Here is a 26707-nt window from a genome sequence, read left to right as displayed (position 1 = left end):
TTTATGAAATTTTGACATGTGAATAACCCTTGATATTGATCTACATGGTAAATTTTGCTATATAAACATGGTACTTCAAATCAGTAGTAATAGCACACATAAAATAGGCGGTCAATATATATATATATATATATATATATATATATATATATATATATATATATATATATATATTTCAAATTCATCCCAATTCCTGAATACAACACCATAATTCCAAACCATCACATAGATTATGGTACCCCATGCTGGCCATCACTCATCAACCCACTCAGGTAAATTGACTCAAAATTAATGAGGCTCAAAAAGGGTAAACAAATATTATGGAATTTCAAAATATACATTTACCATGTGTTTGGATGAGGAATTTAAAGATTTCTAGGAAATTCAAATTCACAACATTTTGATTGCCTTGATTTAAATTCCTTTCATTTTGTAAATATTCTGTTTGGATAAGGCAATTCAATTTCTTGTATTTTAATTACCTTGTTTGGATAAAGTAATTCAATTTCAATGAAATTCAAATTTTCATTTTCAAATATTTATTTAAAAATTAAAATTTTAATATTGAATGAAAATAAACATGAGTCATTTTTTAAATAGTTAAATATTCAAAATAAATTTAATGTTATAAAATATATAAAAATAAATTTTTTAAATATTTAATAGTTAAATAATCAAAATAATTTTAATGCTAAACAATTTTGAATCTTATACAATATTCTTGTAGTAACACAAAAAAAATTGGATTAAACAATACTACAAAATTAAAAGATGAATGATATGTAATTCTTTATTCTTGTTTAAAAAATTAATTACCTAATCTTGCAATAATTTTAAAAAATATATTAAAATTAAATAATTATGTAATTTAAGGACAATTATCTCGTACAAAATTCAAATGATATTAATTTCTTTGTTCGTACGGGAAGAAAATTCAAATTGTTAATAACGCATCAAATTGTTAATAACGCACCAACGCATAAACACGAATCAACACAAGCATTACAAGGTCCTAATTAATCAAGTTCCAAATAAAGATCTTAAACAAGAATTACAAGGTCCAAATTAAAAAAAATAATAATGTTCTTCATTCCATAATCTTCATTCATCATCAAGTGTAAAAGGTCGAGGAACCTGAATAATTAACATCCAATACTGCCATTTAGGGGAGAAGAAACAAGATAATATAAGTCACAAGAGGAAAGACAAATAACTATAGTGAAAATATGAGCTCAACTAGGCAGCTTTCTTAGGATAATATAAGTCACAAGAGGAAAGACATAATCTTCCAGGGAAGCATTTTTCAAAACTACTGGCTGGAGTCCTCTCCATTACTCCCGCTTTCTCAGGAGAACTACTTGTGTAATATTCCCTACAACTCCAGCTCCTTAGTAATTTAAGATTCCTACAATTTGGCACTGTCTCTGACATAGTCATAGGAGAATCATTACTCAATTGTGAATCATCGAGTCTCTGCTCCAACACACCATATGTTAATTGGTTCTGTTTCTCTTCCCTATCTTCATTCACAGGGGTCGGTATCTCCTGGCTTATTACATTTTCCTCTCCATACAATGTTAATGCCAACACCCCGTTGTTACTTACTGATGGATCAGCATATTCAAGGTCATCTCTACTTGATTCCTCCAATTCAACACTTTGAATTTCTTTGCAGCATCGGGTGTTCTGTACAAAAAAAAGTTATCAAATGACTAAATATGATGCGGTTCTACTCTTGAATGGTATTAACTATAAACTTCTATCAGCCTACTTACTACTGGCAAAGGGAAGAAAAGAAAAAACTTACTATCAGGACTACTTTCACTATTTTCATTGTTGTAGTGAGGATTGTTGAATTCTCTAATGCGTAAATCAAAAGGATAAGTGCTTGATGACTCTGATATTGAATCATCATCTTCCTAGGTGTCCATCCTTTCCTGCATATTAGCACAATTTATTAATGCCAAATTGAATAATAAGGAGAGGAAACCAAATTCAGAGGCATAATTTTCTTATATAAGTTCACTAATTAGGAGATAGAAATTACTTTTCTAGATTTCTGACCATTTCCAACCATGCACATCAAATCCTCAATCTGAGATTGAGCAAGATGACGTTGCTCAATAAGCTCCCTAATCTCCCTCTCCATCTGAATAATTGAAACCCATATTATCAACATCCAAGGAGTAACAAAAATGTAACATGCACAAGGGTGGAAGATGTATCACTAAGCACCAATCATACAACTTTAGGTATGATACAAAATCTAAGAAAATGGTGAAACCAATTTTAGATATTATGACACAAGTATTGTTCATCAAGACAAATGGACAATTAACCAGAAAATGGAGGTTAATGCACCAAAAGTTCTAAATCAATATCTTCAAAGTCCCACGTCTAGATATGTCCACAATCAACATAAAGTGAAATATCATATGAATTAAAAAAAGAGAGAGAGAGCAAATTATGACCTTTTGTATCTGGAGATTTTTCTTTCTCAACATTGCTGCACAATCACAATTGGTGGAAGGAGGACAAGGAGTTCTCAACTCACTCTCTAATCTGGCTACCTCTTTTTGCAGCTGCTTGACCAATACCTTATCAGACATCACTACATTAACCTGTGCTTTAGTAGTCACTTGTTTTGCACAACAAGCAAAAAGAAGAGTGTTTCTAGTTTGCTCAACATGGCTCCGCGCAGGGCTCAAAGTGCAAATGATGGATGTTCTAGAATTGCCACCTAAGGAAGGCTGCAGTATGCGCGTCAACTTAGAATCTCTGTAATTGATGTGTCCTTGTCTTCCTTTATTGAATCCAAGCACATGATGTCAGCCAATAGAAACTACTGAATTTTACATTTGAACAACTTCATAGAAAGTGTAGCCCATCAGATAATTATACAGTGAAAAGCTCTTTCTAATTAGTCAGAACACAAGGTACATAATATGAATATCTGTCTTGCTTCTTCACCCAAATTTTTATTTACTGGTAAAGTTAACATTAACTAATATTCAACCCTATACAAGGAATTCAATATCTTATAATTAATAAAAGAAGGCTATCTTAATGCTCTTTTTCTCTTTTTTGAAAGAAAGGCTATTTTACTGCTATGAGCCCATGATGAAATCAATAATTTCAATCTGATAGTGGCGAAAAGAAAAAAAATAAGCTAGTCAGTTCTTGCATAGAAAATACAAAGTTAACCTTGTAGCCTGACAGGTTGTGAAGTCATAAACAATGAAGATATGATTAATTAATCAACAATAAAATAAGAGGCAGGCATCCATATGACTTACAGTTGAATTAAACAATCCAGATGTAGGTTTGCTAACAATATTAGAAGCTGAATAAAGAAGGTAGACACCATAGGCTAAGAAAGAAGGGGACAACCTAAGTTTACGAATAACTGTTCCAAGAGTGAGTAAACTCCGATTTATATGACAGCCTTCTTTCAATCTGGACTCAGCTGATAATGCTTGAGATGCACGCTCACTCCCTGCCAAATCAACAAAATTCTGCAGAGAAAAGAAACAAAAATAATAGTAAAATGATCTAAACATTTTATGTCGAGTGAGAGGAAGAACTTAAAATGTTAAACATACCACACTAGCAGCTAAGGTGGTTGAGCTGCTTTTACCCATGAATTCTCTGGCAGAACTTTCAATTGTCTGCAAGGTTACAATTCCAATAACAAAAGTCAACAAGATATAGACAACACAATGCTCTAAGCAAGCAAGGGGGAAGGCACACGCACCAGTCTGATAATTTGGTGAGATCGAGAACTCTTGTCATTGAGGTATGAGTTTCATTGAGTAGAGCTATACAAAACAAAATAACATTTTCAAAATCATGTGCCTTAAGAAGAGGGTAAACTTGTTCATACTTGCTTCAAGGAGGTGTTGTTAACTACCCAACCAGCCACTACTCTGATTAGTGACCAATTTTTACCAAGTGGGCGACTCCTAATGAATTGAAGGCATGACATGGAAAGCCTTGGTTCACAAAAGGTTGCAGTAGAACCTAGTCACCATGCACTCATGAAGTTACTCAAAAGAGTAAGTGTGCTTGTTATAAATTGCAACCTAATCACTTGTAACTCTCCAAGGTCCACTATCTAGTGCTCTATCTTTGTGTATATTCCCTGTGGTCCCCTTTTACTCTCCAAGTTTTCTATACCTCTCTTTCACTTCGCCATTGTCATTTGGCAAGTTTGCATGTTGCAAACGTTTCACAAGGAGAAACTCAATTTTAAGGACCAAAACGTCAAAGATTGGATTGAGCTCAATTAATTTATGTTGACTTGGAACAATTTAGTTGGACTACAACAATTTCAAAAAATTAAAAGGACTAAATGCTTAGTAAAAACATAAACTAAAAAGAGATCCAAAACCAAAAAATGGAAAGCAAAGTTGGACAAATTTTAAAGGAAGCAATAGGACATGTCTGCAGTCCATGGTAGCAATAGGGTCTGTTCTGCCCATAACGCAAATAATTATAATGATGGGCAACATAAAGTGGAAGTTGCAATCATGAAATTGTTGTTTAGATAAGAAGAGATGCTTCATAAAACAAACGGATCCAGAGTTGGTGGCAGTGGTTTGTGCATCCTTTATAGGCTTTCAATATAGGCTTTCAATCTCATAGAAAACGAAACATAAATAAAAAAAATCAAGCAACCCTTATAACTACAAAAATGAAATCAAAATCAAACAAACATAAACTTGAAAAAAGAAAAAAAAACAAAGATGAGTGAGGGAGAGAGGAACTTACCAGTGAGAAGAAGAAAAGCCACGGAGAGGGAGTGGTAGCTCGTGACGCTGCTGAGAGGGAAAGAGAGAGAGCTTGTGATGGTGTGCTGAGAGGAAGAGAGAGCTCGTGGTGTGCGTGCAATGAGAGAGAGAACACTCGTTGTGGTGTGCTGAGGGAGGGTTACGAGGAATTTTAATTTCTTTGCTTTTTAATGAGAATTTCAAATTCTCTTAAATTAGTATATTAAAATACTTTGTAAAAATGACAATATTTTAATTACTTTTAAAATATCCCATCCAAACATATTAGATTATTGAAAGGCAATTTAATATCTCTGGTGAAATATTTTACCTAGTTAAATTTTCTCATCCAAACACAACTTTAACGCTCGACACATCAAAAAAGGTAAACACTAATTGTTTCTAGCTTCCTATTTCCAAAAAAGCTCTCAGCGTGCTCCTAAAAACTTGTATTTCCATAAAGTTTCAGCTTCGTCCTCTAGCCTTTCTTTGTACTCATTGAGTGACCAAAGGAATAAATCCATGGCAGTGCTCATTCTAACCACTTTCTCATTAAGCTAAACATAACAATTTATATAGTTAGAAAATAATAAATTAAAATGATAATATTATAAACAAATAAAATAAAATACCCATCGCACTAACTTCATTCGGTTGAAAGCAATGCTCCATATTCATCCATTCAAGAATCCAAACGACAGGGTTGTCACTGTATTTTGGGTTTAAATAAAATTTCAATATTATTATTATTTTATATTCATATATAAGAGTGGCAATATGCTGGAATAAATTGTCAATTTGATCCTTGAAGTATATCCTTTCTCCTAAATAGTCCTTAAATTAATGAAATTATATAAATAGTCTCTAATGTATTAAAAATCATGTTACAAAGACCTTTAAGCATTATAAAATTGTTCAAATTGGTCCCAATGTTAGTAAAATCTATCAATTTAGTTAAATTGATTGATATTCAATACTATAGGAATTATTTATATAATTTCATTAGTTTAAGGATTATTAGAAAAGAGGGTAATGCTTGAGGAACTAAATCTATGATATATTTCAATATATTCACTAATTTAATTTAATCATCACTATTAAAATATTATGATTTTATGACGTACATTATAAAATGTTTATTAGAGATCATTTTAAAATATAAGATGATGATATTTTTTAATTAAAAAGACTAAATAATTTGTATTTTAACGTATTTTAAGACTATAAAGAATCATCTTAAAATAAAATATATGTTAATGGTAAAATTGTAAATAAAATGATAAGAGACATCACGGGTCTTTCGTTTAAGACCGTCGTCGTTATTGGGAACATTATTAATTAATTCCCTCCGCATTGCGCCCGCGCCACCACAGCTCCTTCCCTCACCTCTCCACTGCAGCTCCTTCGACGTCGTCACTACAGGAAGCTCTCGCCCCCTCCATCAGTCACGCTGTCTATCACCGTGTATATTTGCGGCTTGTTTGGGTGCCCTAATTAGGGTTTAGAATGCTTAGTATTTGGGAACGTACCACGAATGGTTTATTTGGCATTGAGATTCTGTGAGCAATGTCAACATAGACCATTTCGTGGACTTTGAGTTGCTGTACACATTGCTACACACCCTAATGCCATTAGGGTAACTTGTATGTTCCTGCGATGAAGTTTTGTTTAACCAGATTCTTTGAAAATTGTAGGAGACCCATGTTATCTGGTTTTATCTTTAGTTTGAGCATGGGCATGGTTCACGACCAGTTGCGGTTTTAATACGGTGAGTGAATGGCATGAACTCCCTTACATGTTCTGTTTCTCACTGCACTGCCCTTTTAATTAACAGTGGTTTTCAATTTAGGTTGAGATGCTTAAATGGAACAAGTCATATGATTTCTGGTAAGGTCATTGCAGTAAGTATTAATTAATTAACACGATGTGTCCCACTTCTCATATAGACTAGGAACTTGCCAGGAACATTGGATGTTACCTAATAATTCATTTCTTATATGCATTCAGGAGATGATTGCAATTAGAAGATCACTCGTTAGTCTCTAAGGTACATACTTAAATGCATTCTTAATGGTTTTCATATTTCTTGAATCCTTTTAAAGTTGGTTCTTATGTGATGCCCCTGCATAGTATTTTGTTCCATGTATGTGAAAGGTGCAAATTATGTGTACACATTAATGTGGTTTGTCTTGACATAGCTAATGTAATTGATGTTTTGATTTAGTTTCTATATTTATCCAATCTTTTGCATGGTTTGTTCACCTTATCTCCTACACAACAGGTTTTCATTTTTTTTTTCAACACTGTAAATTTGGTTTGTTCACATTATCGCAGCCAATTTTGGTTACTGAGATAGGAACAACATTCTCAATTTTGATTAAAAAAACAGTATCCTTAGTGTGGTGGTTTCTGGTTGTAGCTTCTTCCAGCAACTTAGATAACTCGTCCACCTTCTTGATAGATTCAGGTTCCGTAATTCGGAGTTCATCATTTTCTTGAAACATACAGTGCAACTCATTTTCTTTATCCAATAAGTTCTCCTTCAATTTCATGTTCTCAGCTGTTGTTTCCTTAAGAGCTTCCTGCAGTTGGATTGCCTCAGCCTCAACTTCCTTCAGATTTTCCTTCAACTGAGCTTCTTCCTCCCTGTTGGCATTAGCTTGTTCCTCTGTTTCTTCAAGCAAATAAAGAAATCTTTTTATTTCTTTTTCCAGGGACACCTTCTCTTCTTCATTTTCTTTATGCAGCTGACTAATTGAAGCTCTCTCTGCTCCCTCTCAGCCTTGGAGTTCTCAAAGGCACTCTTAGAATTTTCAATACTACATACAAGAACATCAATCTCATGTCGTGCCTCATCAAGCATGGACTCGTATTTTTCATTAGTAGCTTTTAACACTAACTTTAAGTCTTCAATCTGGGCATCATAGCTTTCACTTTTAGCTTGGATGTTTAGTAGATTTTCTTTGGCTTCTCTAGCATCTGCAGATACTTCATGTAATGAAGAAGCTAAGCTTTCCATTGCCTTTTTACTATTTTCTTCTTCATCCCTAGAATTCTCCAATTCACTGATGAATAAAGGTTTTTCTCTTCTAATAAGGCTTGAACACTAGAAGCAGCAAGCTTTTCATCGTTCAGAGCCTGTGCTTTCTCTTCCTTAACCCTCTGAAGTTCAGTTGTCAGAGCCTCAACTTCCTTTAATAGAAACAGTTTACATGTGCTACTCCTGCACAGGTTCCAATGCTGTGCTTGGATTACCATATGCTAGCTTTGGTGGTTTCTCCACATACACATTGTGGTGTGAAAATGCAAGATTCTGTCCATTTTTCAGTTTCCAAGAAATTTTAACACTTAGGATCCTTGAATCTTGAGGACCAGATTTCCAATTGATGCATTCACCATTAACTAGCTAGGAAGTAGAAACTGGAAAATCTGGCTTATAGTTAGAAGTCTTGACAGTGATGTGACCAAGAACAACAAAATAATCAGTTGAGGAAGGCACAGCATGATCAGGACCAAATGGTCTGGATTTCATGGAAGGAGCATTTGGCCTATAGCACAAAGCATGGATTCCAGTGAGAATGTAACCATTCATTTCAATTGTACCTTCATGTATAACCCATCCAGGGGCATTTCCCTTGTGCTCACTTGTTAGGACTACTTTGCTAAATTCGCTTGACAGATAATCCATTCCATGGGAAGTGAGTAGTAAAGACGTTGTTTTGTTGATGGTAGAAGTGAAGTCAAGTACAAGTTCCAATGAAGAATTGTATCAGATTTCATCTGCATTTGTCACAGATTTCAGGTGTCAAATGGACTAAGAAAAGCGGGTAATAGGAATCTCAAATTGTATATGATGATTTTGGTGAACTAGTCAGTATGTGCACTATACCATTGGTTAAGGAAAGATACATACTTCACTTCCCTTCCCTCAAATAAGTATCTAGATTTAGCTCCCTAGGAAGATAAACAATTTTTAAGTAAACTTTTATTTACACTGCTGTATTGACAGCTATTTTAGGTTAGATGAGTCTGATGGCCAGAGATGTAAAGGCATAAAATCATTGGTGCATTTGCCTTTGCGAGAGTTGGTTCATGACAGTATTAGAGCCTCTATGACCAGAAGGTCTAAACTTCAACCTTTGCCACTATAATTTCTAATAAAAATTTGAATTTCAATGCAAAGCAAGTAAGCTTCTGCATTTTTCCTAGTTCAAGCCCAAAGGGTCTTACACAAAGTGGTGTGTTGAGGATAAATTATTAGATAATCTTCGATCACATGGTCTCCATTAATCTCCCTATGATATGTTATCAAGTGTTATTAATTTTTCCTTGTAAATTGAAAATTTTGAATACATGTCATATAAAGATTAGTTGGGACCATAAACAGTGGTGGCCCTGGACCACTTTATAATTTCTTGTGCTTGAAATATACAAATAGAAAACAATTCATGTGCCTTTAGCTAACAATTTAAGATTTTGAAAGACATGAGCATGTAACCTCCCTATCATGCTTCAAACCTGAGGATAGAGATATGTACACATTTTCCAGAAATTTTAATAGAGGTGATAGCTTACAGAATAAATGAAGTGGATAGGCAACTTGGCTAAAATGGACTGTCCTTGAAAGATTCTTCTCTTTAAGTAAGTACCCTCTCCAAGAGATCCTTTGAATGTAATATTTCCCCCTCCACTATATGATGCTTCCTTCAAGCTACATTTTATAAGCAAGACAACATATACTTGGGAACTTATCTGAACTAGTTCTGAAATGTAGTAATTTAATACCTTGATTTAAAATAGAACAGAAAAGAAAGGAGGCATACAAAATCATGGAAGGTTGTAATACTACAAAAACTAAAAGTACATAACATAATAATATGACAAGTGTTTGCACACTATCAGGTCAGCCATCAAACTCTATAAATAAGTTCCAGAAGCACATAATCATAGCAATATGTGATGCTTAATCATATTTCCAGTCTCTTGGTACCAAAACAGGTCCTCAAAATTCAATAAGGAAAGGAGCCTATAATCTACACTGAATTTTTTGTTAGTGTATCAGTGCCTACCATTTAGGCCATTTTTTGGGGATAACGACTCGCTATCAAGGCATTTAACCTCCTGTATACAAACACCTCGTTTTTATATTACAGAGCACGTCTATAACAGGAGAATTTCCTGTACAAATTTCTGCTGTAGCTACAACTATAACCTAAATAATTATTTTCCTAAATCCATAAAACAAATATCAAAGAGATATAAACCAGAAGATGAGGCTTCTGAATCAGCTACTGTCATTATCGGCAGGCAGCGTGTACCACCTCCTCACTAGCAACACACCACTAGCTAACCTCAATATTCTTAGACACTGTAAACTTTAATGTCCCCGAAAATCCAAACTTCCTGAAAATTTGTTTGACAATAGGCAGTCCTGATCAATTATAAGTACCAGAATTGAAAAATCTGTGGACAGAAAAATTATACTACTTACCACATACAACGTTGGCCAAAGTTATCCCAGAGGTTCAAATTAAATTGGCTCAGGGGAGTGACAGCATGGCTTTTCCCAAAGTTATACGCCATATCGTCTCAAAGCATTGCTCAAGCTTGGCATCACATTATATGCTTGATATGATCTTCTGAGTTCAATAATGGAACCAACCTGGATCAATAAAACCAAGGACTAAGTGAATCTATACAACAGACTAGGAAGTTGAACAAAGAATTTGATGGTTTATGTATTATGTTTAAAGAAAGTCTTTCAAATTTTCAGTACTGTATATAAGTATGACTCTTGAACCAATTCCATTTTTTTTTTGTAGAAGGAAAACTGTTCAACTAAATCCCCTTATACCCAATGCAAATCATTTATTTCTTTTTTTGGGTGATGAAAATAGAAACTATAAATCAGTAAGATACTACCAATACTAGTGACATGCCAGTTATGTGCTCCCAAAATTGGAATTACATAAAAAGCAATTCAAGCCAGGGAAGTGCAGGTGGCATGAATTTCTTGCCTGATAATGTGGTGTTACCTATAAGTTTGCATGCAAAGTATAATTACAAGAATCCTCCTTGCACTTACAATAATTAGAACTGATGTAAAACCAATAGCAAATCCAGCATTGACACGCCGCAAATAGTGGTCAAGAACGCTTGATGCAGTGGCCAGAACACTTAACAATAGCCCCCCTGCAAATTTTCCACTGGGTAGTGAATTAACATCATGTAACTGGAAAATACAGGCCATTCACCAGTAACATACCCCAAAATCGTGTGGATGCCTGAACCTTGGAGAGGTACTCTATGGTAGCCTTCCCAGGCTTTATGTTTGGTATTCTCGCACCCATCTTATTTAAATAGTCAGCAATTTCCTTTGGCATGTTATCCTGTACACAATCCACATGTAAGACCATTTACAAAATTTATACTAGTCATTCTGATAATTGTAGTATGGAAATTTTTAATGAGCATCAATTCAACCAGTTTACAGTAAATGTATTTCAATTGTGTTGAAAATAATCAAAATAAGAAGCTGAATCAGATAATTGCATAGATACATAGAGGACAGCTTTGATACTGCTTTTCTTGCTCCATTCCATATTCTCAGTAGAAAGCAAATTTAGTCTACAACAGTACTAAGGAGAGAACCATTTGGCTCCATACAATAGTTTAGTTTACATTTACAGTTACACAATGTCTTGGCAACTAAATTGTGATCCCTGCCAAACTTTTGCCAATATCATTCCTTAGTCCCTCAAAATAATTCCACTTGGAAATGTGCTAACCCAGTTTCTTTACTGCCAAAAAATCTGGTCTCCAATCCTAAATTGGTTTTACACTCACCAGGGTATAAGCTGCTGCCTATTCTTTGTTCATGCCAAAAACAATGTATTTTTCATTTCATATTACCTGGAAAACAAAAAACATAAGAAAGAAATACGATCGAATTTCAGGGTCAAGCTTGAGATTCATTGCTAACCCATATAGTTAGTTTGATAGAATAATTTGATAGTTGAGTTAGTTACACGCAGAGATAATGGTTGCAACAAGGCAAGTTGCCTATAAAAAATGCTTGGGTTGAGAGGGAGTGTTATGAACAGAGGATAAAAACAGAATGCAGAGACACAGAGGTAAGAAGCTTAAGACAGAGACAGAAGGAAATTTGCTTATATTCTTCACATCTCCTTCTAATAATACACCACCTATATATAGTTATATGCGCATGCTACAAGACAAAAGCTAATAACAGAATCTCTAAGGCACTAAATAACAGAATTATAAAAGCATAAGGCACTACTCCTCCTAACAGAATCAAGCACTACTGCTCATAACAGAATGGAGCACTACAAAATAATGGATTTGGTACCAAAATCCCTTAGACATAATCCTTCAAGTGCTAAGGTGGTTTGGTTTGCCTCTTGTTGAGTCCTTATCTTCCTCTTCCTATCAGGGAGACTGTATGTTGTGATTTGGGAGGAAATTCAGACTGTTATGATACAGTCCAGGCCTGAAATCAGGCTGTTTAAAATCACAAGTGACGGCTCCGATGACAAGATTGACCACTTGACTTGGCCAAATTCATGACACACCCTTGAAGGACAAAACATGTCATCCATAGCATAAGCCCTGTGTTTATACGCCAACATCCTTGGAAGATGAGTCAAATAGAAAGCACGAGACAGGTGTTGAACATCACGAGGAAAAATAGTTGATGCCAAAGCTGATACTAGTGAGACAAGCACTATGAGCTGCAGCAACTAGTGGTAATGGGCCTCAAGTCCAACATGGTCTGTGGAGTGAAAATTAATTGAATAGTTCTTTAATTAATTTTGACATGATAAATACATATATTGTCAGTGTGTTTGAATTAATTTTCTTTGACAATTGGTTTCCTACTTTTAGCTTAAACAATTTGTATTGCTTGTAGGTACTACTATTTAATTGTGTAACAAAGTTAAGGCTCTCGAAGAACTTCTTGTTGCTGGACTGAACATAAAATCATCAAATTATCACCGGCCTTACTGCACCCAAAGTTTTTGTTACTAGCACATTTTGAGGTATGTATGTCATTGTCAGACTTATGTCGTTTATTATTACATTTGTTGTACACATATGAGTATTGTTTAATATTACAATTGTCTACATTGTCAGCGAACCATAGTTTCTTATTTGAGATTGAATACAACAATTAATACAGTTTGGATTAATCGTTGTAAGTGAAAACATACATGCAGCAAAAAGTAGCATTGTATTGCTGAAAATATAGAATTGAGTCAGTGTTTTATACAGTACCACATTAAATTATTGTCTCCTCGACCCCGACTCCCCAACATGTCCCCATACCTGTACCCGGTACTCGACGGGTTAAAATTTATTATCCCATCCTCGTATCCGTTGGGTATCGGGTATCCCTGATCTTGACACGTACCCGATTCAAATTCGAAAAGTAATTTTTTTTTGTAAAAAAATATTAAAAATTTGATTCTAGAAAAAATAAATTGATTGTTAAACATTTATTTTCAACTACTTATATATCAATAAATTTATTATAACGTATGTGTCTACAAAATTCGTTAAGAAATGAATATTAAATTATGTAAAAAGTCTAAAATAAAACTAACTAGTAATAAATAAAATTAAGACTAACACATTTGTCTAGCGTGATTCTATAATTTTTTAAGGTAAATAAAATACACCAAATATGAAACAACATAACTCAAATGTTCATTAGTTCAAATTACACCAAATTAGAAATAACTAGAAAATGAAAACAATGTCCATCATCAAAATAACCACCAACTTCACTAAAGATGTCATCAACATTTCTTCCTCAACCTGGTATTTATAAAATCAAAACATCATATTTTAGATGTTGTTTCAAATCTTAAAATCATACATCACATTAGTAAATAAGTATAGTTATTACTTTACCGATCAACAATAATGTCTACTAATCTTGCAAACATTGAGTAATGCCACTGACCAAAGATCCATCTATATTTTAAAATTTTTGAAAAATTAGATATGAATAATGATATTAAAGTTTTTTTAGAACAACTAAAAGTGAATATACCTTCATCATCGGATTCAATCTCATCAGTAAAAGTTGATTCTTCAATTGATCTAGAACTTATAAATAATAATTATACAATAATAAATATCAAGTTATAAAAGCCTTAGAAGGCCAGGACACCAGACCAGCAACGCACCAAAAAAATAGCCAGCCTCAAATGAGGGTCACCACCATACAGCAACATCAATCTTCGGACAGTAAAGAGGAAAGTCAGCGCCCTGTGCATAGAGAAGAGACAACAAATTGGGGGGTGGAGGAAGAGGCATGTGAAGGAGAAAGGGAGAGGCAAGAAGCAACCACAATATGGGAACTCGCAAAGAAGTTGGGGGTAACGGGAGTTGATGACCAAGGGAGGATAATGGACAAACTTATGACAATGAAGGATAGAGATAAAAAAGAGGCGGATAAAGTGGGGAATAGGAACCACAATCCATGAATATTATCACGTATAATGTGAGAGGGTTAGGGAGGGGGGTGAAATGGGCAGCAATAAGGCATTTGGTGAAAAGAGAGACTGTAGATATGCTGTGTATACAGGAAACCAAGAAGGATACAGTAGATAAATCAATGTGCCAAGCAATTTGGGGGGATCCAACTGTTCCATGGGAGGTACAGCCAACAATGAACTCTGCAGGGGGAATTCTTTGTATGTGGAGTGAAAAGGCATTCAAGTTAGAAAGGAGAGCTATCGGTAATGGCTTCATCTGGTTGACAGGAAAGTGGATTCAGGAGGATGTGCAAGTTAATATCGTATCCATATACTCGCCATGTGACGTGCAAAATAAAAGAAACCTATGGGAGGCCATCAAGCAACTGAAAACAACAAATCAAGGGGGACTTTGGTGCATTTTGGGGGACTTCAACAGCATTAGAGACCCCTCGGAAAGGATGGGAGTTGGTCAAAGAGGAGTGGAGGAGAGTAACATCAAGGAGTTCAATGACTGGATTGATGAGCTTGAGGTGGACGAAGCGCCATGGGTAGGAAAAAACTTCACTTGGATAAGACCTAATGGAGTTACAAGAAGCAAATTGGATAGATTTCTATTATCCCCAGAATGGCTTGCAAAATGGCCGGGGAGTACGCAACACCCATTGGAGAGGAACTTTTCTGACCATTGCCCGGTCGTACTCAGATCCAAGTGTGTTGATTGGGGTCCAAAACTGTTCCGGATACTTGACTGCTGGATGTTGGACAAATCATTCAATAAAATAGTGCAAGAATGTTGGTTGTCGCACCAACAAATGGGATGGGGAGGGATTGTGCTTAAAGAAAAATTGAAGAGATTGAAAGCAAGGTTGAAGACATGGAATAGAGAACAATACGGGGACACTTTTAAGAAATATAAGAAAATTGAAGGTGAGCTAAACCAGATAGAAGCAATCTCAAGTGACAGACATCTTTCTTCCCACGAAAGCCTTACCAGGAAACAGTTACAAGAAGAGTTATGAGTAGCTGCACAATCCCATGAATGCTTACTAAGGCAGAAGGCGCGAGTAAGATGGCTAAAAGAAGGTGATTGCAACTCAAGATATTTTCATTTGATGGTAAATGCTAGTCGAAGAAGCAATGCTCTAAATGGAGTCTGGATGGATGGAGATTGGATAGAAGAACCGACGAGAGTAAAAGAGGCAGCTAAAGTGTTTTTCTTTCGTAGATTCCATGAGGCTGATCCAAATAGACCCCGATTGGATGGTATACGTTTTCAGACCATTGGACAACAGGAAAATGATATGCTAATAGGCAGATTCAAGGAGGAAGAGATAAAAGAGGCAGTTTGGGGATGTGGGAGCGATAAGAGTCTGGGCCCCGATGGTATAAATTTCAAATTCATCAAAAGATTTTGGAATTTAATGAAGCCGGATATTATGAGGTTCTTGGATGAGTTCTATGTCAATGGAATTTTCCCAAGGGGATGCAACACATCATTCATAGTTCTAATCCCTAAGGTGACAAACCCACAAGCTTTGGATGAGTATAGACCAATATCACTAATTGGATGCATTTACAAGATAGTGGCTAAATTGTTGGCCAACAGGATGAAGAAGATCATGCCCCTAATTATTGATGAAAGACAATCTGCCTTCATGGAGGGAAGACACTTACTACAAAGTGTTCTAATAGCAAATGAGGTGGTGGATGAGGCTACAAGGAGACAGAAGCCATGCATCATCTTCAAAGTGGATTATGAGAAGGCATATGACTCTGTCGTGGGAATTTCTGTTATACATGCTTAGCCGAATGGGCTTTCCTGCTAAATGGATACAGTGGATAGAGGGATGTTTAAAATCTGCATCCATCTCAGTTTTGATTAATGGCAGCCCCTCGTCTGAGTTCTTCCCCCAAAGAGGGCTTAGGCAAGGGGACCCATTAGCACCCTTCCTATTTAATATTGTGGCAGAGGCACTGACTGGACTAGTAAGAGAGGCAGTGAATAAAAATTTGTTCCGGGGCTTTACAGTGGGCTCATCCAATGTCGATATCAGCATCCTGCAATATGCGGATGATACAATATTTTTTTGGTGAGGCATCATTGGAGAATGTGTTGGCAATCAAAGCAATCCCGAGGTCCTTCAAACTAGCTTCAGGACTTAAGATCAACTTTGCAAAAAGCTATTTTGGGGCAATAGGTGTGTCGGAGAGGTGGAGTTTTGATGCGGCCAGATGTTTGAATTGTAGATTGCTGTCCATCCCTTTTGTCTACCTAGGCTTACCTATAGGGGCAAATCCGAGAAGGGGGCGGGTGTGGGATCCTATTATCTAAAAGTGTGAGAGAGCTTTATCTAAGTGGAAGCAAAGACACTTATCATTTGGAGGGCGGGTCACGCTTATCCAGTCAGTTTTAACTTTCATTCCTATCTATTTCTTATCTTTTTTCAGGATTCCTAAGAAGGTGGAGGACAAATTGGTTAGATTGCAACGCAGATTCTTATGGGGAGGTAGTGAAGACACACAAAAGATCGCTTGGATCAAATGAGAAACAGTATGTCTCCCAAAGGAGAAAGGTGGATTGGGTATAAAGGATATAACTACCTTCAACCTTGCTTTGCTCGGTAAATGGAGGTGGAACCTTTTCCAGAATGAAAGTCAGCTGTGGGTCAAGGTCTTGGAGGCAAAATACGGAGGATGGAGGGGTTTGGAGGAAGCACCTAGCGATAAGTTTCAGTCCTTATGGTGGAGGGACCTAAAGATGATGTTACAAACAACACAACAAGGGGACACGATCAAAAAAGGTATTAAATGGAGGGTTGGGGGCGGAGAAAGGGTTAAATTTTGGGAGGATAAGTGGATACATGATGAGGTTTCATTGGAAGTTAAATATCCTAGATTGTTCCTAATCTCGGAACAACAAAATCAATTAATACAGCAGATGGGAGGGTACAAAGATGGGGAGTGGGAGTGGAATCTATCTTGGAGAAGGCCATTGTTCAACAATGAGATAACAATGGCTGTCAATTTCCTAAAAGATGTTGAAAGGTCAGTTATTCAGCAAAAAGGAAGAGACGCATGGGTGTGGATGGCAGATCCAAGTGGGAGTTACTCGGTGCAATCTGCATACAAGGTAATGAGGGGGCCTGTAGTTGATGGGATCAAGGACAGGGCTTTTGAGGAGCTGTGGCAGCTGAAGATTCCAACCAAATATGCAGTATTTGCATGGAGGCTTCTTAGAGATAGACTACCCACTAGAATAAACTTACACAGGAGACAAATAGATATATTGGATAGGCACTGCCCATTTTGCAGCAGAGAGGAAGAGGAAGCAGGACATTTGTTTTTCCACTGCAATAGAATCATCCCTATTTGGTGGGAATCATTATCCTGAGTGAACAAATCTGTAGCTTTTCCAAAAGATCCAAGACAGCATTTTCTACAGCATGGAGATATATTGAATGAGGGGAGAAGGGCTACTAGGTGGAAATGCTGGTGGGTGGCAGTGACCTGGACCATTTGGCAGCAACGGAATAAGATAGTATTCTCCAATGAAACATTTGACAACAACAAATTGATTGACGAAGCAGCTTTCTTGTTGTGGATTTGGCTGAGGCATTTGGAGAAGGATTTTTTTTGTCATTTTAACCAATGGTCTAGTAATCTTAGAGAAGGGATAGTGTAATAGCTCAGAATATAACTTTTGATTAGCAGCTTTTCATTAATATGGTCTATGGCCTGGCTGTGGTTCCTTTTTAGACTCCATTCAGTCTAATCTCGAACCACTAGCTTGGGCAACAAAAATTGTATTTCAGTACCTCTGGTACTCAATTATCTATATATATACTTATTTTTGCTGATAAAAAAAAAGTTATAAGTTTTAAAAATATAAGCAATTCATAAAGTATCACATAAGCATTCAAAATTTTACCTGCATTCTCTGAATTCCATAACCAACTTTTAGAACACATCCAAGCTTCTAAAGTAGTATAATGAAGTCGGCTACGATGGAGAGTTAATATCTGACCTCCAATACTAAATGCCGATTCAGAAGCTACAGTGGAGATCAGAATAGCTAACACATCCCTTGCAATTGCTTGTAGTGTTGAATACTTTAGCTCATTCAATTTCCACCACATTAAGATATCAAAATCTGAACTTCTTGGTAAAACTTCCTCCTCTAAGTAATGATCTAACTCTGTTTTCATAGTTGAGGTTCTTGACCTTTTCTTTCTTTCAATGTATCTATCATAATCACACAATTTATTCTTTTCATCACTAACCACATTTGGCGATTCAAAAGAACTATTAGAATCTTGATGCTTTTTGGCTTGATATTCCGAAACCAAATCATAACACAAGTTTCAGATCCTATTAACTTGTGAAAAAAAATCCATGGGGTAAATTGATTCAAAGTAAAACTCAAGCAACTCCATTTTGTATCTTGGATCTAAAACAGTAGCAACTCGCATGATCACATGAATAACACTCCAATAAGAATCAAATTTTTGTAACATCTTTTCTGCCATTTTTTGAATCACTTCATTAGGGGAATTGACCTATTCAAATAAAGCCATCTTGATCTCACGAATTTGAGAAAATAAATGCTGGCAATTGGATATTTTGTACTAGAAATCATTTTTGTGATATCATTAAATATGGCTAATCTCTTACACACTTTGCAAATTTTCATTGTGAATCACTTGGAAAACAAGAGTATTGAGTTTCACGCTGCTTTAATCGGGAAAACACGTCCTTATATGATATTGCAACATCAAGCATCTTGTAAGTTGAATTCCATCTAGTTGGACAATCTAAACTCAACTTTTTGGTGCAAGGGATTCGCAATTGTTTAGCAGTTTCTTGAAATTTTTCCAGCCTTTTAGGTGTTGCAATCCAATATGCTACACTATCTTGAATTTTTTCCACTCCATCCTTCACAACTCCTAAACCATCTTTTACTATCAAATTTAAGATATGTGCACAACAACGCATGTGAAGAAACACTACTTCCTTAATTAAAGTGCCTAATTGCAACTTATCCTTAATTTTTTCAATCATGCAATCATTGTACTACAATTATCCAAAGTGATAGTAGACAATTTTGTATCAATGTTCCAATCAGCAAACACTCAACTAGTGCATTGCAAAGTCTTTCATTTGTGTGAGGTGAAGGAACATAAATGAACCTAGTATACAATATAACAATAAATATGTACTTAAGATACCACCTAAGGCAGCGGTATTTACATGGAGGCTTATCAAAGACCGCTTACCAACGAAGATGAACCTAAGAGGGAGACAAGTGGAGATAAGTGACCCAATGTGCCCGTTATGCTACAATTCGGAGGAGAATGCATCACACCTTTTTCATCAATTGCAGTAAGGTCCTCCCCTTGTGGTGGGAGTCACTCTCATGGGTTAAATCAGCGGGTGCTTTCCTGAAAGAACCGAAAGATCATTTCATGCAGCACAGCAGAAGGAATGCTACACGAACAAAAGATATAAGATGGAGCTGTTGGTGGATAGCCCTCACAAGGACCATATGACAACATAGAAATAAGCTGGTCTTTGATAACCAAACTTTTAATGCAAGCAAGCTGATGGATGAAGCGCTTCTTCTAGTCTGGTCCTAGCTTAAAGCTATGGAGAAAGATTTCGATACACATTTTAATCAGTGGTCTTCTAATTTGTCAGATGCCTTTGTGTAATTAGAAAGGGAGGGTCCAGGCTGAGACCTCTTCCAAGAGGTGCAGCATATATGTACTTAAGTTTTGGGGTGTAGCTGGTCCATAATAGTTAATTTCATCTTTTGAACCAGCTATGTGTTTAAACTATACTTGTACCTCTGGTACTCTTTAATATATATAATATATATCTACTTTTGCTGAGCAAAAAAAAAAAAAAAACAATAAATAGCTTAATCACATTATCACAGAAAAAGGTCTAACACAATATATCAAAACAAAAATATCTAACACAAAATTCTAAAAAATATATATTGGGAAGCTATAAAATTAAGGATGTTGCTAGTACCTCAAAATGCGATTTTGCAAAGTCCATGAGCTATCAATGTAATGAGCTGTGACTGTCCCATACCCTTTCTTTTGGTTGCTTGCAGTCCACATATCTAATGTAATTGCCATCCTTCCTTCATTTGTATCCAACAACTTCATAACAATTGATTTTTCAAAGTCATAAACATTAAATATCTTTCTTTATAGTGTTTCGTGAAGGACATTGAAATTGTGGTTGGAGTGTAGCTAAAAATCTTCTAAACCCAACATGATTCACTATTGAAAGTGGATATTCATGCATGATAATAGCACATGCAAGATCCTTCCTTGCATTTTCTTCATTATAACTTCCAGCAGTCAATTCTTGTCTACCTTGTGTAACCTTAGGAATAAGAAATGTTTGTACCTTCCCATTGTCATTTAATCTTTTCTGAATGCATTTCTTCATATGGGCATGCAAATGCTTTGTTCCATTCTTTGATGCTCCTCCGAGAAACTTTTTGCAATATTTACATTGGGCCTTGTCTTGTCCATCAATAATTTTAATCTTATCAAAATGGTTTCACACAATACTTTTGAGTCTCCCTCCTCCAGTTTTTGTTGATGATGCAACATGGTCATCCACCTTCATGCTAGGTGGTTGTTGCATAGGTTCATTATTAGGACCTTCCGCTGTACCGGTAGAACTTTCTACTGGAGTTGGTTGGTGTGAAGACAACGGGAGTAGGATGGTCTAAAGACTGTGGAGTTGGTTGGTGTGAACTAGGTTCTTAGTTTGCATATTTTCTGCCATGGACTTCAACAACAAGCTATTATTTTAAAACCAAAGCAATTAATACAAATTAACAAACATGAATCAAATATTAAGATTTAACAAAATTCATATGCATGCATATTAGTACATATAGCCTGTAATCCGTGGCAGCTAGTGCAGAGAATAGTACTTCAAACAGCAATGATAGGTGACAGCTAGCTTAGAAAGAGGAAGAACAACAGTAATGATTTTAGAGTAATGTAATTTTAACAAACAGTTCTCATGACATCTTTTATAGCAAGGAGAAGCCCCCAACCGTGAGTGACATTTTGATCAAAATTTACTTACATCCACAACCATATCCTCCTTTGATTATTACAGGCTCATAGCAGCCTAACTTCTTCAACCAGGCTGTGAGGATGGCTTGAATTTTGTAGCAAAAATATAAATTAGTCCTGTTTAAATAATCTTCTCCATAATCATGTATAAGAGAAAAATAAAAATAAAATTAATTGAACTTCTCTCATAAGTTAAAATCAACTTATATACCACAACTTTTGGAGAAGTAAGATGAGAACTATAAAAGTTAATTACATAAGTTGATTTTAATTTATAGTAATTCAATTATTTTATTTAATTTTCTTTTCCCGTTAGTGTTTATGGATAACTTATTCAAACATGAATAGTTCATAGGCATCTTGAAAATTGTTTGCAATATGCACCGGCATTTAATGTTTTTTCAGTTTTGACTTCATTCTTGCATTATGCTGCAGTTAGAGAAGGCGAAGAACTAAATTGGACAATGAGAATGAGGATAGCTATGGGGATAGCCTACTGCCTAGAGTATATGCATGAGCTGAAACCACCCATTGCCCATAGAAACCTGCAATCTTCCTTTATATACCTTACTGAAGATTATGCTGCTAAAATATCAGATCTTAGTTTATGGAATGACATGTGTGATACAAAGAATGGGTCTGCAACCATACAATTCTTGGAATAGACCAGAAAAATATTTCTATGTATGTATGTGCAATGGGTCTGCATTTATCGCTTTCATATATCTGTGGTGGCCCATGTCCTCAGTTTGGCTCTATATATAAGCCTTCAACTTGGACTTAAGTACATCACAATGAGTACATAAAAAAAAAAAAAACTATCCTTATCAGACATTCATAATAACTTTATCTAACTGATTAAAAATGTTTTCAGTAAAAATAAATATATGTGATCTAAAAAAAAAAAGAGTAATATGAATCAAATATCCTTACTGTCACTTTTTTTTGTCTTGATTTTTGTTTTTGCTTTCAAAATAATTCAACCATTATATTTAATATCATTATCTTATTAATTTGGTGTATAACTCTAACTCTAGAATGCGAGGAAGTGATTTCTTCCTCTGAGAATCTGCAAGAAAATATGGATTGATATTTAATATATATAAAAATCTGATGATTGACACCAAAAGTTGCAACAGCTCACCTAACAAAAGTTGCAACACAAGGGACAACACCAAAAAAAACTCTTCCTACGAAGAAAAGTAAGTAAAACCACCTACGTGCCCTTTGTTCCTCCTTGAAGGAGTGCATTCAGTCCCTTTCCCTTACATTCACTTTATGCTAAAAGGACTCATTCTTTGTATCACACAATGCCCTTTGTTCCTCCTTCAAGGGTCTGCTAAAATATTTATATGTATGCATGTGAAATGGGTTTGTTGCAGTGAAAGCTAAGCTTCAATAAATGGACCATTTTAACTTTGGCAACTTCTTTCATAATTAAAAGACCAGAAAAATACAAAATAAAGAAGGGGAGATGGCTCTAATACAAAGCCATAATTATGACTATGTGCTGTTTCTTTTTCATCCTTTTTTTTTCTTTCTTTTTTCTATAATAAAATGTGTTATTGGCATTGATTAAAAAAAAAAGAAAAAGAATATCCACTTGAACTGTTCAAAATTATTTCTATAAAAAAGGAGTTGAAATAAGATAATAGATTGTTCATCATCCTCTGGGCATTCTCACACTTTTCGAGTGTGAATTAATAACTCTTTGAATTTTGAAATACTAAATCAATTTTGATACTATTGATATTTTTTTCCTTTAAAAAAACAAAGAGACAATGTTTACAGCTTTGGAATAGTATTGTTTGTGTTGATTACAGGGAGAATTCCGCTTGCTGGGAACAATGAACTTCTGGCAGATTGGGCAGCAGAATATGTAAGGTGGGGGAAATCCTTAAGACATGTTGTGGATCCAAGGCAGAAGTCTTTGCAGGAAGAAGAGATTGAGGAATGGTCTGAAGTGATAAGAAACTGTGTACAACCAGATCCGGAGAGAAGGCAAGCATCACCACTTTGGTGAGCAGAAATGGCAATTACATCCACTGATTCAAGTTGAGACATTAATATTATAACACAAATAAGAGTTGGATGATAATTTGTACAGTTACTCTAAATTTGGAATTCATGCACTTTTGAAATATTTATGTTTATACTAATGTTTTCTAAACTAATATTTTGAAGCCAACCGAAAAAAAGAAGCATGTAGAGAACAAATAACATTTGTCTCATTGTAGAGGAATTGACTTTTGTTAATATTTGGAGGGACAGTGTTTCCTTAATACCCTTTCGAATATGTTCTTTTGGGAAACTGCTGTTGGGGCAGGGTAAAGGGCTGTTATATGTTTGCCTACTATCTATGAGCATAAAATGATTTCATTTTGTACTGTGAATACATAGTTGACATAAACTAGAGTGTCCTTGTTTCTAAAATGCTAGACATGGAAATGCTGGTGACGTCTAGTTGACATAAACGATTTCATTTTATAGAAATTCAATTATTTTATCTTCTACACTATTTTTCTCCACAGCAGACTGTAGTGTTACAAAATTTCAAGTAAAAGAAAACTTGCAGCTTTGACAAAATGATTTTAAGCTTCTTGAACAAGGTATGCCAATGTTGTGCCAGAGTCAACTATGATTCCTCAATTGTTAGTTGCTACAAATACATTTGAACCGTGAAAAATAGCAAGTTAGTGAACATAGTAAAGATGATAAAATCACACAAATGTTATTTGTTCTCATATCCCCATACACAATCAAGTAATCAGTAATTTAAAGAGAGATAGATTTCCTTGGATATTCTCGTTGATTCTCCACAATGGAAGACAATTGATCACTTGTATCCTGAATTTGGAGAGGAACCAAGAAACCTACAACTTGGTATTGCTTCAGGTGGCATGAATCCATTTGAGCACTAGTCATAGTTCATGACCTATTTTGCTAATGATTTACAACCTTCCTCCTTGGTTGTGCATGAAGTGAAAATACATTATGTTGTGTATGATGATAGCAGGTCCAAGACAGTCAGGAAACAATATTGGTGTGTGTTTTACTCCCTTGATTGAAGACTTGAGAAAATTGTGAGTAGACAGGGTTTATGTTTATGATGGGAATGTTCAACAAACCTTCAGGTTGTGTGCGATAATATTTTGCACCGTTAATGACTTTCCAGCTTATAGAAATTTGAGCGGATATAATGTGAAAGGACACCACACATGTCCAATTTGTGAGAAAAAAACGAGTTACATCCAACTAAAACATGGAAAGAAGACAATATATACAAGGCACCGAAGATTTTTGAAACATTATCACTCATATCAGCGATTGAAGAAAGGATTTAATGGAACCCACGAGATTGAAGGTGCATCGAAAACCTTAGCTGGACATGAAGTTTATGATCAGGCGAAAGACATTGTAAGACACAAAGGAAGGATCCGTCTGAGAAGAACATTTGGAAGAAAAGGTTAGTATTCTTTGATCTTCCTTATTGGTGCAATCTACATGTATGCCATTTTCTGGACGTAATGCATGTGGAGAAAAATGTGTGTGATAGTTTAATTGAAACCCTTCTTAACATCAAAGGAAAGACAAAGGATGGTATGAAATGTCGTCAGGGTTTGGTTGAGATGGGTATTCGAGAGCAGTTGCATCCCCAAGCATAAGGTCAGCAAACCTATTTGCCCCCAGCATGTTACACAATGTCAACCAAGGAGAAAATTTTTTGTTGTCATTGTCTAAAAAATGTAAAAGTCTCACTAGGATACTCTTCTAATATTAAGAGCCTTGTGTCAGTTAATGATTTGAAGTTGGTTGGCTTGAAATCTCATGATTGTTACGTGTTAATGCAACAACTGTTGCTAGTGGTCGTTCGTGGTATCTTGCCTGAGAAGCTATTTTGGGACAATGCATAATGCACAATGCACTTGATAAGCTATTTTGGGACAATGCACAAATTTTTTAAAATACAACAACTGATAGCACAATGCACAATGTTTCTTCCATTTTGGGACACTGAGTTGACAAGCTATTTTTATGGCTAGTGAAGGTGATGGCAGTAAAAGCAATGGAGATGCTAGCAGTGGTTATTATTACAAGTCCATGGATCATAGGGATGAAGATCAAATGCATAAGAGAGATAGAGAGCAACATATTGATACTTATGTGGTAACAAATTGAATTGATTGAAAAAGATGAGAATTACACAGTGAAAGCTCTTATTCATATAGCTGATTATCCTTACCTAACTTTCTAACTTCCTAACTCACTAATTTTCTATAACCTCTATTAGTTATTATGGCAGTAAAAGAGAGTATTGTGCAATGTACAGGTGAAGATGAAAGGAGAGAAATTGTCTCCTTATGTTTGTTCTCCCTATAACATATATATATATATATATATATATATATATATATATATATATATATATATATATATATATATATATATATATATATATATATATATATAATGATCTTTATTGGATAAAGATTAATAAATCTCATTCATTAAATTACATATATAGATGATGTATATGTGAATCTCATCATTGAACTGACTTAATAAATCTCATTCATTAAATTACATATATAGATGATGTATATGTGAATCTCATCATTGAACTGACTTAATTGAGAATGTTTATGATAGTAGTTAACAAGTTATTTATTATATTCTAATTTCGGACACCTAATGTTTTAGGGCACTAGTTGAATGAGTATTGGATATGATTAAATACTTGTAGAATTAATGATTAATTAAGGAGGAATCCATCAACTCTAGGTAATGAATTTGAGCTTTATGATTGAACTAAGACCTTGGTCAGACAATTGAATGAAAGAAGGAAAAAAATTTTCTTTTAAAGTTTTCTTAAGTTATTCATCGATTAAATGTGTTAGCTTATTAGAGTTTGACCATAATACTATAACCTTGAGCTATAAATGACGGAAAAAAAATATTACATTAGTCTTCTATTGGTTATTGAAGGTAAAGATGTTACTTCATGCTATTCGAACGTTAAGGAGTGTTACTATAGGATTTAATAAATTGATTATCATTAATTTACTATCGGTTTAGTAGTGACTACGGGATCACACACAAACGAGTGTTCCAATCTTTACAAAAGAAAATAATTTATTTGATAATTAAATTAGAGAATTTAATTTAATCAAATAAATATTTTAATGGAATATTATTATATTTTTTGCTAGCACCAAAAATATAATTAATATAAAAAAAGGGAGTATTATTCTATAAATGTGAAAGTTGTCCATAAAATAAGAATAATATTCTATTGCTCCATACCAGGAATGTGATTAATTATTAT

General features: G+C 35.0%; 1 long non-coding RNA gene and 1 pseudogene across 8 annotated transcripts; one reads left to right on the top strand and one right to left on the bottom strand.

The window, feature by feature from the left end:
* Positions 1 to 1091: 1091 nt before the first annotated feature.
* On the bottom strand, positions 1092 to 3799 carry LOC102660902 (kinesin-like protein KIN-7E; annotated as a pseudogene).
* Positions 3800 to 6057: 2258 nt separating this feature from the next.
* LOC102666658 (uncharacterized) lies at positions 6058 to 23663 on the top strand. 8 transcript variants are annotated; one of them, XR_001382691.3, is made up of 5 exons: positions 6058 to 6537; positions 6619 to 6656; positions 6777 to 6816; positions 12700 to 12829; positions 23184 to 23663. It is a non-coding gene; the product is annotated as an uncharacterized lncRNA (long non-coding RNA). The 8 variants fall into 8 exon arrangements; XR_003262834.2 differs by lacking the exon at positions 23184 to 23663 and adding an exon at positions 21817 to 22064 and having other exon boundaries at positions 6075 to 6537; positions 6780 to 6816; XR_001382693.3 differs by lacking the exon at positions 23184 to 23663 and adding an exon at positions 21817 to 22064 and having other exon boundaries at positions 6078 to 6537; positions 6619 to 6670.
* Positions 23664 to 26707: the final 3044 nt, after the last annotated feature.

Source organism: Glycine max, chromosome 9, assembly GCF_000004515.6.
Source record: "Glycine max cultivar Williams 82 chromosome 9, Glycine_max_v4.0, whole genome shotgun sequence".
NCBI classification, from domain to species: Eukaryota; Viridiplantae; Streptophyta; class Magnoliopsida; order Fabales; family Fabaceae; genus Glycine; species Glycine max.
Note: the sequence above shows the minus strand (reverse complement) of the source record. Positions and strands in the feature narration are given on the sequence as shown.